This window comes from Teleopsis dalmanni, chromosome 1 (assembly GCF_002237135.1).
Source record: "Teleopsis dalmanni isolate 2A chromosome 1, ASM223713v2, whole genome shotgun sequence".
Lineage (NCBI taxonomy): Eukaryota > Metazoa > Arthropoda > Insecta > Diptera > Diopsidae > Teleopsis > Teleopsis dalmanni.
The window spans coordinates 135548664-135561569 of record NC_051846.1 but is presented as its reverse complement, the minus strand read 5'-3'; positions in this window follow the sequence as shown (position 1 = coordinate 135561569).

The window sequence follows — 12906 nt, the reverse complement described above, 5'->3', positions numbered from 1 at the left end:
TATTAATTTTTATCTCCTTTAGACGACTTTCCTCTATTATTCTCTGCACACTTTGTTTTACACTCGTACAATTTCTTGCTATATGCCCAACTTCGTTACACTTAAAACATTTTGTTTTAGCGTTGCGTTCGGCTCTTTTATATTGTGTCGATTCACAATTAAAGCAATGCTGCTGATGTTTACTGTCGCCTTCTATTCCTCGTTGTTCTGATTCATTACGACTGCGCCTCTGTTCGCTCGCACTTTGGTTATGCCTAGTTGTGTTCATTGTTTGCATTAACTCGTATCGGCTTTTTAGTTCTTTGAATGTTGGCGTACTGTATAATGGGTATTTCAAGTCCTCGCTTAGCTTGACACCATCTATTATATACTTTATAACAGACTCATCTTTAACATTACTCGCTGCTGTTATTTTGCGCATTTGCAGTATATACTCGTGAAAACTATAGTAGTGGTGAATTACGAAGCATTATGTGAAGCACTAATACAAGAGTTTGATATAAAAAAATTTTGGTCAGCACGCCAACATGTTGGTGATAAGTGCAGACAATCATGCCTGTGTGTCACACAATGTTTTTGTCTCTCGTATGACACACCAGTACGATAGTCTGCACCGCGCTTTAGCCGCACATCTAACCGCTTCGGCAAATCAACATGTTGAATTGTTATACATTTAGTGAGATATTCGAATAGAACAGAAAATACTCTCATACAATTTCCAATCTCTATTTCTCATATTTTAAGCTAGAGCACACGCACATTATTTTGTTCATTATAGTTTTGTGCACATTATGACAGAAATTTATGAATGCAATGGCTTAAAGTGGAAAGACGAAATATGATAGAAATGTTTTGTGATGAGAGCTGCAAACTTATGAACACAACTAACGACTTAAGTAGCTAAGACAAGCAAATTAAATGAGTTTTCATAGACAATTATATATAATTGTTTTTACTAAAACTTTAATCTTTAAAAATATATATGTATATGAAAATATAATAAACAATATTAATTAATGTTAATTCTTGATATAAAGATACTTAATAAAATTATATATATTATTTGACAGTTTGCAAATTATGTTAGGGTGTGCGTCGCTCCTTAGAGCAGCCGCCACTGTTACCATACCATTCAATTTTAAATTTTCGTGTTTCCCTTTTCAGACCTAAGCTCTTGGCTAACTTAGGTATTGTAACATAAAATTTACACTCATAAATTTTATGACACAATAATAAAAAAACAAAATATAGACAAAATAAAAAACAAGAAAAAAAAAACACAACAAAACCACTAATAAAACTTGTAAACAACGCACCGTTGCAATTGCAAGAACAAACATACTGTTTGCTTCGCACATCGCAGGTATAAAAGGTGAAGCAAAAGCAGTAGACGGGGAGTCAGCGAAGCATCGAGCTAGTAAAGACATCGTTCTAAACTTGCAAGCTGATACATCGGTGAACGGAAATACACATTTCAGTTCGCATTGTTTTTTTTTTAAAATATAATAGAAATAAACATTTCCATTATATAATTACTTGTAAACCAAATCGGTGAATAGAAATATACATGTCAGTTCACATTGTCTTTTTTTTAAATATAATAGAAATAAACATTTCTATTATATAATTACTTGTAAACCAAATCGGTGAATAGAAATATACATTTCAGTTCACATTGTGTTTTTTAAATATAATAGAAATAAACATTTCTATTATAAAATCAATAGTCGGTGAATTGAAATATACATTTCAGTTCACATTGTTTTTTTTTAAATATAATAGAAATAAACATTTCTATTATAAAATCAATAGTCGGTGAATAGAAATATACATTTCAGTTCACATTGTTTTTTTTCTAATATAATAGAAATGTTTATTTCTATCAATAGTCGGATATACAGTAGCAATAGAAACATACATTGTTATTTTCTTTGTATATAACGAAAGCAATACTCAGTGATTGTAGCGAAGCCACCGTCCACCGTACATCCAAACTCACCACTGTTTCTAACAAACAAATTTATTGTAGGACTGAACCTGGAATCCGGCGAGCAAAACCCCGGCCAGAAAGGTTCGTTACAATTGGCGCCCGAGCAGGGACAGTGGGAACAAAACTGACCAACATCTTCAGTTGAGTATGGAAGACAAACCAACGGTGGTACCATCAGGAGACCAGGCCGTAAAACAGCAGCGCTTCGACAACATCATCAGGAGGCAAATCTTGGATTTACTTCGCTAAAAAGGAGGAACTGGTGAGTTACGCAGACGAATTCGGATTAGATCCAAGTGGTTCACTGGAGGAACTTCGGAAAAAACTTTCAACGTTCATGGACTCAGAGGCAGCTGAGAAAGATACCGCCCGGCTACAGGAACTCGCTAAACTACATATCAGAAGCTCATCACCGGGAGTCATTGAAAATAGACGTCCTTCGATAACTAAGGGAGGAAGTGTAACCATGGCAGAATATCCAGTAATAATCAATCAAGTCAGAAAATGGGAATGCCACTACTCAGGGGAACACGAAATACTACCATTTATAGAACGGATCGAGGAACTGGCGGATATGTACGGAATACATAGGGACTTATTACCGAAACTAATGCCTGAAGTACTAAAAGACAAGGCACTGATCTGGTTCAGGAATAACAACAAGCGATGGACCGAGTGGCCATCATTCAAAGCAGATATATTAGCATTATTCCTGCCCCCCAGATACTTCGAACAATTAGAGGACAAAATACGAGCCCGCCTGCAACAACCCAGGGAACTGTTCAGAGATTATGTATTGGCACTGCAGAACATCATGCAATATTCAACATACAGTGAAGAGATAAAATTAGAGAGGATCTACCGGAACAGCCGTACCGAGTATCAATGGTACATCCGTAGGAAAGACTTCCAGTCATTATCCGAGCTGTTAACATTAGCTGGGGACCTGGAGGCACTGACCGCTACAGACCGTCAAGTAAGAAATACGCTACCGGCTAAGGAGATCAAAGCAAGAGTGATTGATGCATCTGAAGACAAGATCAAAGATGTCAGGACAGCTTGTCGTCGTTGCGGGCAACAAGGACACTTGAGGTGGAATTGTCGTTTCACATGCATCTTATTTTGCTGGGAATGCGGGAAAAAAGGAAAACGTACAATTGATTGCTGCAGGAACCAGGGAAACGAGATCAGGGTCCATCGACAGAACGGGGCGATGGGACCTCAAGACAACACCCCGTCCCACCATTAGGATGCATGAAGCTCAGTGAATCACGTCTGTCGGCCCAAGTAACTAATAATCAACAAGAACAACTAACGCCGTCACAGCTAGAGAAAGTTGGTTCTCTTCGTCTGATTAGAAAAGTAAATAGATCATTGAATCAAAACAATAAATGTTGTTTTTTAACTTAGGAGCCATCCAGATCGAAAAATCGGAAACAAGTGAAAGACCGAAGTAAAATTCAACAGGATTGCGATCAAAATAACATAGAATTACCAAATCAAGAAATACACCGTCAGCAAAACACAGAGTCTAACACAGAATTACCGAGTCAAGAAATACACCGTCAGCAAAACACAGAATCTAACACAGAACTACCAAGTCAAGAAATACAGCGACAAAACACAGAGTCTAACACAGAATTACCAAGTCAAGAAACACCAGGTCAACGGACCACGAAATCTAACACAGAATTACAAAGTCAGGAGACACAACTTAACAAACAGTTGCAAACTCAAGTCCAAGAAATACACCGTCAACGATCTACAAGGGAGTTTCTAGAACAAAGTCAAGAAATACAACGACAGCAAAACTCAGAACCTGACAGACAGTTACAAATTCCAAGCCAAGAATGTCGAGCACAAGTTTCAATTAATCGCGTTAGTCAACAGGAACAACTGCCACCTCAGGAGAACTTTAACGTAGATCAACCGAAGGCAAAAGGAACCAAGTCACCAACGCTAGTAAGACAATGTTTCGTCGAGACTGAGATTCCAAATAGTAGTCAAAATCGCCAGCAACAATTAAGACGTTTAGGTATACTTAAACAAAAAGATGACAATCATAACATCATAGTCCAAGACAAGTTCTTTAAAATTTTCAAAAATCCAAGGAAACGAACAAGGAATCATTCTACGAGGTAATCAGAGTCCTTCAATTCAATGGAAAAACCGGGGAAGTGTAACATAAAATTTACACTCATAAATTTTATGACACAATAATAAAAAAACAAAATATAGACAAAATAAAAAAACAAGAAAAAAAAAACACACAACAAAACCACTAATAAAACTTGTAAACAACGCACCGTTGCAATTGCAAGAACAAACATACTGTTTGCTTCGCACATCGCAGGTATAAAAGGCGAAGCAAAAGCAGTAGACTGGGAGTCAGCGAAGCATCGAGCTAGTAAAGACATCGTTCTAAACTTGCAAGCTGATACATCGGTGAACGGAAATACACATTTCAGTTCGCATTGTTTTTTTTAAAATATAATAGAAATAAACATTTCTATTATATAATTACTTGTAAACCAAATCGGTGAATAGAAATATACATTTCAGTTCACATTGTTTTTTTTTAAATATAATAGAAATAAACATTTCTATTATATAATTACTTGTAAACCAAATCGGTGAATAGAAATATACATTTCAGTTCACATTGTTTTTTTTTAAATATAATAGAAATAAACATTTCTATTATAAAATCAATAGTCGGTGAATAGAAATATACATTTCAGTTCACATTGTTTTTTTTTCTAATATAATAGAAATAAACATTTCTATTATAAAATCAATAGTCGGATATACAATAGCAATAGAAACATACATTGCTATTTTCTTTGTATATAACGAAAGCAACACTCAGTGATTGTAGCGAAGCCACCGCCCACCGTACATCCAAACTCACCACTGTTCCTAACAAACAAATTTATTGTAGGACTGAACCTGGAATCCGGCGAGCAAAACCCCGGCCAGAAAGGTTCGTTACAATTGGCGCCCGAGCAGGGACAGTGGGAACAAAACTGACCAACATCTTCAGTTGAGTATGGAAGACAAACCAACGGTGGTACCATCAGGAATCAAGGAAGTGACAGGACAAGCAGGCCGTAAAACAGTAGTCGCTTCGACAAGCGCAAAACGACTAACATCAGGAGACAAATCTTGGATTTACTTCGCTAAAAAGGAGGAACTGGTGAGTTACGCAGACGAATTCGGATTAGATCCAAGTGGTTCACTGGAGGAACTTCGGAAAAAACTTTCAACGTTCATGGACTCAGAAAGATACCGCCAGGCTACAGGAACTCGCTAAACTACATATCAGAAGCTCATCACCGGGAGTCATTGAAAATAGACGTCCTTCGATAACTAAGGGAGGAAGTGTAACCATGGCCGAATATCCAGTAATCATCAATCAAGTCAGAAAATGGGAATGCCACTACTCAGGGGAACACGAAATACTACCATTTATAGAACGGATCGAGGAACTGGCGGATATGTACGGAATACATAGGGACTTATTACCGGAACTAATGCCTGAAGTACTAAAAGACAAGGCACTGATCTGGTTCAGGAATAACAACAAGCGATGGACCGAGTGGCCATCATTCAAAGCAGATATATTAGCATTCTTCCTGCCCCCCAGATACTTCGAACAATTAGAGGACAAAATACGAGCCCGCCTGCAACAACCCAGGGAACTGTTCAGAGATTATGTATTGGCACTGCAGAACATCATGCAATATTCAACATACAGTGAAGAGATAAAATTAGAGAGGATCTACCGGAACAGCCGTACCGAGTATCAATGGTACATCCGTAGGAAAGACTTCCAGTCATTATCCGAGCTGTTAACATTAGCTGGGGACCTGGAGGCACTTAGCCGCTTCCGGCTAAGGAGATCAAAGCAAGAGTGATTGATGCATCTGAAGACAAGATCAAAGATGTCAGGACAGTTTGTCGTCGTTGCGGGCAACAAGGACACTTAAGGTGGAATTGTCGTTTTACAAGCATCTTATTTTGCTGGGAATGCGGGAAAAAAGGAAAACGTACAATTGATTGCTGCAGGAACCAGGGAAACGAGATCAGGGTCCATCGACAGAACGGGGTGATGGGACCTCAAGACAACACCCCGTCCCACCATTAGGATGCATGAAGCTCAGTGAATCACGTCTGTCGGCCCAAGTAACTAATAATCAACAAGAACAACTAACGCCGTCACAGCTAGAGAAAGTTGGTTCTCTTCGTCTGATTAGAAAAGTAAATAGATCATTGAATCAAAACAATAAATGTTGTTTTTTAACTTAGGAGCCATCCAGATCGAAAAATCGGAAACAAGTGAAAGACCGAAGTAAAATTCAACAGAATTGCGATCAAAATAACATAGAATTACCAAATCAAGAAATACACCGTCAGCAAAACACAGAGTCTAACACAGAATTACCGAGTCAAGAAATACACTGTCAGCAAAACACAGAATCTAACACAGAACTACCAAGTCAAGAAATACAGCGACAAAACACAGAGTCTAACACAGAATTACCAAGTCAAGAAACACCAGGTCAACGGAACACGAAACCTAACACAGAATTACAAAGTCAGGAGACACAACTTAACAAACAGTTGCAAACTCAAGTCCAAGAAATACACCGCCAACGATCTACAAGGGAGTTTCTAGCACAAAGTCAAGAAATACAACGACAGCAAAACTCAGAACCTGACAGACAGTTACAAATTCCAAGCCAAGAATGTCGAGCACAAGTTTCAATTAATCGCGTTAGTCAACAGGAACAACTGCCACCTCAGGAGAACTTTAACGTAGATCAACCGAAGGCAAAAGGAACCAAGTCACCAACGCTAGTAAGACAATGTTTCGTCGAGACTGAGATTCCAAATAGTAGTCAAAATCGCCAGCAACAATTAAGACGTTTAGGTATACTTAAACAAAAAGATGACAATCATAACATCATAGTCCAAGACAAGTTCTTTAAAATTTTCAAAAATCCAAGGAAACGAACAAGGAATCATTCTACGAGGTAATCAGAGTCCTTCAATTCGATGGAAAAACCGGGGAAGTGTAACATAAAATTTACACTCGTAAATTTTATGACACAATAATAAAAAAAAAACAAAATATAGACAAAATAAAAAACAAGAAAAAAAAACACACAACAAAACCACTAATAAAACTTGTAAACAACGCACCGTTGCAATTGCAAGAACAAACATACTGTTTGCTTCGCACATCGCAGGTATAAAAGGCGAAGCAAAAGCAGTAGACTGGGAGTCAGCGAAGCATCGAGCTAGTAAAGACATCGTTCTAAACTTGCAAGCTGATACATCGGTGAACGGAAATACACATTTCAGTTCGCATTGTTTTTTTAAAATATAATAGAAATAAACATTTCTATTATATAATTACTTGTAAACCAAATCGGTGAATAGAAATATACATTTCAGTTCACATTGTTTTTTTTTAAATATAATAGAAATAAACATTTCTATTATATAATTACTTGTAAACCAAATCGGTGAATAGAAATATACATTTCAGTTCACATTGTTTTTTTTTAAATATAATAGAAATAAACATTTCTATTATAAAATCAATAGTCGGTGAATAGATTATACATTTCAGTTCACATTGTTTTTTTTTCTAATATAATAGAAATAAACATTTCTATTATAAAATCAATAGTCGGATATACAGTAGCAATAGAAACATACATTGCTATTTTCTTTGTATATAACGAAAGCAACACTCAGTGATTGTAGCGAAGCCACCGCCCACCGTACATCCAAACTCACCACTGTTCCTAACAAACAAATTTATTGTAGGACTGAACCTGGAATCCGGCGAGCAAAACCCCGGCCAGAAAGGTTCGTTACAATTGGCGCCCGAGCAGGGACAGTGGGAACAAAACTGACCAACATCTTCAGTTGAGTATGGAAGACAAACCAACGGTGGTACCATCAGGAATCAAGGAAGTGACAGGACAAGCAGGCCGTAAAACAGTAGTCGCTTCGACAAGCGCAAAACGACTAACATCAGGAGACAAATCTTGGATTTACTTCGCTAAAAAGGAGGAACTGGTGAGTTACGCAGACGAATTCGGATTAGATCCAAGTGGTTCACTGGAGGAGCTTCGGAAAAAACTTTCAACGTTCATGGACTCAGAGGCAGCTGAGAAAGATACCGCCCGGCTACAGGAACTCGCTAAACTACATATCAGAAGCTCATCACCGGGAGTCATTGAAAATAGACGTCCTTCGATAACTAAGGGAGGAAGTGTAACCATGGCCGAATATCCAGTAATCATCAATCAAGTCAGAAAATGGGAATGCCACTACTCAGGGGAACACGAAATACTACCATTTATAGAACGGATCGAGGAACTGGCGGATATGTACGGAATACATAGGGACTTATTACCGAAACTAATGCCTGAAGTACTAAAAGACAAGGCACTGATCTGGTTCAGGAATAACAACAAGCGATGGACCGAGTGGCCATCATTCAAAGCAGATATATTAGCATTCTTCTTGCCCCCAAGATACTTCGAACAATTAGAGGACAAAATACGAGCCCGCCTGCAACAACCCAGGGAACTGTTCAGAGATTATGTATTGGCACTGCAGAACATCATGCAATATTCAACATACAGTGAAGAGATAAAATTAGAGAGGATCTACCGGAACAGCCGTACCGAGTATCAATGGTACATCCGTAGGAAAGACTTCCAGTCATTATCCGAGCTGTTAACATTAGCTGGGGACCTGGAGGCACTTAGCCGCTACCGGCTAAGGAGATCAAAGCAAGAGTGATTGATGCATCTGAAGACAAGATCAAAGATGTCAGGACAGTTTGTCGTCGTTGCGGGCAACAAGGACACTTAAGGTGGAATTGTCGTTTTACAAGCATCTTATTTTGCTGGGAATGCGGGAAAAAAGGAAAACGTACAATTGATTGCTGCAGGAACCAGGGAAACGAGATCAGGGTCCATCGACAGAACGGGGCGATGGGACCTCAAGACAACACCCCGTCCCACCATTAGGATGCATGAAGCTCAGTGAATCACGTCTGTCGGCCCAAGTAACTAATAATCAACAAGAACAACTAACGCCGTCACAGCTAGAGAAAGTTGGTTCTCTTCGTCTGATTAGAAAAGTAAATAGATCATTGAATCAAAACAATAAATGTTGTTTTTTAACTTAGGAGCCATCCAGATCGAAAAATCGGAAACAAGTGAAAGACCGAAGTAAAATTCAACAGGATTGCGATCAAAATAACATAGAATTACCAAATCAAGAAATACACCGTCAGCAAAACACAGAGTCAAGATCAAGAAATACACCGTCAGCAAAACACAGAATCTAACACAGAACTACCAAGTCAAGAAATACAGCGACAAAACACAGAGTCTAACACAGAATTACCAAGTCAAGAAACACCAGGTCAACGGACCACGAAATCTAACACAGAATTACAAAGTCAGGAGACACAACTTAACAAACAGTTGCAAACTCAAGTCCAAGAAATACACCGTCAACGATCTACAAGGGAGTTTCTAGAACAAAGTCAAGAAATACAACGACAGCAAAACTCAGAACCTGACAGACAGTTACAAATTCCAAGCCAAGAATGTCGAGCACAAGTTTCAATTAATCGCGTTAGTCAACAGGAACAACTGCCACCTCAGGAGAACTTTAACGTAGATCAACCGAAGGCAAAAGGAACCAAGTCACCAACGCTAGTAAGACAATGTTTCGTCGAGACTGAGATTCCAAATAGTAGTCAAAATCGCCAGCAACAATTAAGACGTTTAGGTATACTTAAACAAAAAGATGACAATCATAACATCATAGTCCAAGACAAGTTCTTTAAAATTTTCAAAAATCCAAGGAAACGCACAAGGAATCATTCTACGAGGTAATCAGAGTCCTTCAATTCGATGGAAAAACCAGGGAAGTGTAACATAAAATTTACACTCATAAATTTTACTACACAATAATACAAAACAAAATATACAAAATAAAAAAACAAGAAAAAAAAACACACAACAAAACCACTAATAAAACTTGTAAACAACGCACCGTTGCAATTGCAAGAACAAACATACTGTTTGCTTCGCACATCGCAGGTATAAAAGGCGAAGCAAAAGCAGTAGACTGGCAGTCAGCGAAGCATCGAGCTAGTAAAGACATCGTTCTAAACTTGCAAGCTGATACATCGGTGAACGGAAATACACATTTCAGTTCGCATTGTTTTTTTAAAATATAATAGAAATAAACATTTCTATTATATAATTACTTGTAAACCAAATCGGTGAATAGAAATATACATTTCAGTTCACATTGTTTTTTTTTAAATATAATAGAAATAAACATTTCTATTATATAATTACTTGTAAACCAAATCGGTGAATAGAAATATACATTTCAGTTCACATTGTTTTTTTTTAAATATAATAGAAATAAACATTTCTATTATAAAATCAATAGTCGGTGAATAGAAATATACATTTCAGTTCACATTGTTTTTTTTCTAATATAATAGAAATAAACATTTCTATTATAAAATCAATAGTCGGATATACAGTAGCAATAGAAACATACATTGCTATTTTCTTTGTATATAACGAAAGCAACACTCAGTGATTGTAGCGAAGCCACCGCCCACCGTACATCCAAACTCACCACTGTTCCTAACAAACAAATTTATTGTAGGACTGAACCTGGAATCCGGCGAGCAAAACCCCGGCCAGAAAGGTTCGTTACAATTGGCGCCTGAGCAGGGACAGTGGGAACAAAACTGACCAACATCTTCAGTTGAGTATGGAAGACAAACCAACGGTGGTACCATCAGGAATCAAGGAAGTGACAGGACAAGCAGGCCGTAAAACAGTAGTCGCTTCGACAAGCGCAAAACGACTAACATCAGGAGACAAATCTTGGATTTACTTCGCTAAAAAGGAGGAACTGGTGAGTTACGCAGACGAATTCGGATTAGATCCAAGTGGTTCACTGGAGGAGCTTCGGAAAAAACTTTCAACGTTCATGGACTCAGAGGCAGCTGAGAAAGATACCGCCCGGCTACAGGAACTCGCTAAACTACATATCAGAAGCTCATCACCGGGAGTCATTGAAAATAGACGTCCTTCGATAACTAAGGGAGGAAGTGTAACCATGGCCGAATATCCAGTAATCATCAATCAAGTCAGAAAATGGGAATGCCACTACTCAGGGCAACACGAAATACTACCATTTATAGAACGGATCGGGGAACTGGCGGATATGTACGGAATACATAGGGACTTATTACCGGAACTAATGCCTGAAGTACTAAAAGACAAGGCACTGATCTGGTTCAGGAATAACAACAAGCGATGGACCGAGTGGCCATCATTCAAAGCAGATATATTAGCATTCTTCCTGCCCCCCAGATACTTCGAACAATTAGAGGACAAAATACGAGCCCGCCTGCAACAACCCAGGGAACTGTTCAGAGATTATGTATTGGCACTGCAGAACATCATGCAATATTCAACATACAGTGAAGAGATAAAATTAGAGAGGATCTACCGGAACAGCCGTACCGAGTATCAATGGTACATCCGTAGGAAAGACTTCCAGTCATTATCCGAGCTGTTAACATTAGCTGGGGACCTGGAGGCACTTAGCCGCTACCGGCTAAGGAGATCAAAGCAAGAGTGATTGATGCATCTGAAGACAAGATCAAAGATGTCAGGACAGTTTGTCGTCGTTGCGGGCAACAAGGACACTTAAGGTGGAATTGTCGTTTTACAAGCATCTTATTTTGCTGGGAATGCGGGAAAAAAGGAAAACGTACAATTGATTGCTGCAGGAACCAGGGAAACGAGATCAGGGTCCATCGACAGAACGGGGTGATGGGACCTCAAGACAACACCCCGTCCCACCATTAGGATGCATGAAGCTCAGTGAATCACGTCTGTCGGCCCAAGTAACTAATAATCAACAAGAACAACTAACGCCGTCACAGCTAGAGAAAGTTGGTTCTCTTCGTCTGATTAGAAAAGTAAATAGATCATTGAATCAAAACAATAAATGTTGTTTTTTAACTTAGGAGCCATCCAGATCGAAAAATCGGAAACAAGTGAAAGACCGAAGTAAAATTCAACAGGATTGCGATCAAAATAACATAGAATTACCAAATCAAGAAATACACCGTCAGCAAAACACAGAGTCTAACACAGAATTACCGAGTCAAGAAATACACCGTCAGCAAAACACAGAATCTAACACAGAACTACCAAGTCAAGAAATACAGCGACAAAACACAGAGTCTAACACAGAATTACCAAGTCAAGAAACACCAGGTCAACGGAACACGAAACCTAACACAGAATTACAAAATCAGGAGACACAACTTAACAAACAGTTGCAAACTCAAGTCCAAGCAATACACCGCCAACGATCTACAAAGGAGTTTCTAGCACAAAGTCAAGAAATACAGCGACAAAACACAGAGTCTAACACAGAATTACCAAGTCAAGAAACACCAGGTCAACGGAACACGAAACCTAACACAGAATTACAAAGTCAGGAGACACAACTTAACAAACAGTTGCAAACTCAAGTCCAAGAAATACACCGTCAACGATCTACAAGGGAGTTTCTAGCACAAAGTCAAGAAATACAACGACAGCAAAACTCAGAACCTGACAGACAGTTACAAATTCCAAGCCAAGAATGTCGAGCACAAGTTTCAATTAATCGCGTTAGTCAACAGGAACAACTGCCACCTTAGGAGAACTTTAACGTAGATCAACCGAAGGCAAAAGGAACCAAGTCACCAACGCTAGTAAGACAATGTTTCGTCGAGACTGAGATTCCAAATAGTAGTCAAAATCGCCAGCAACAATTAAGACGTTTAG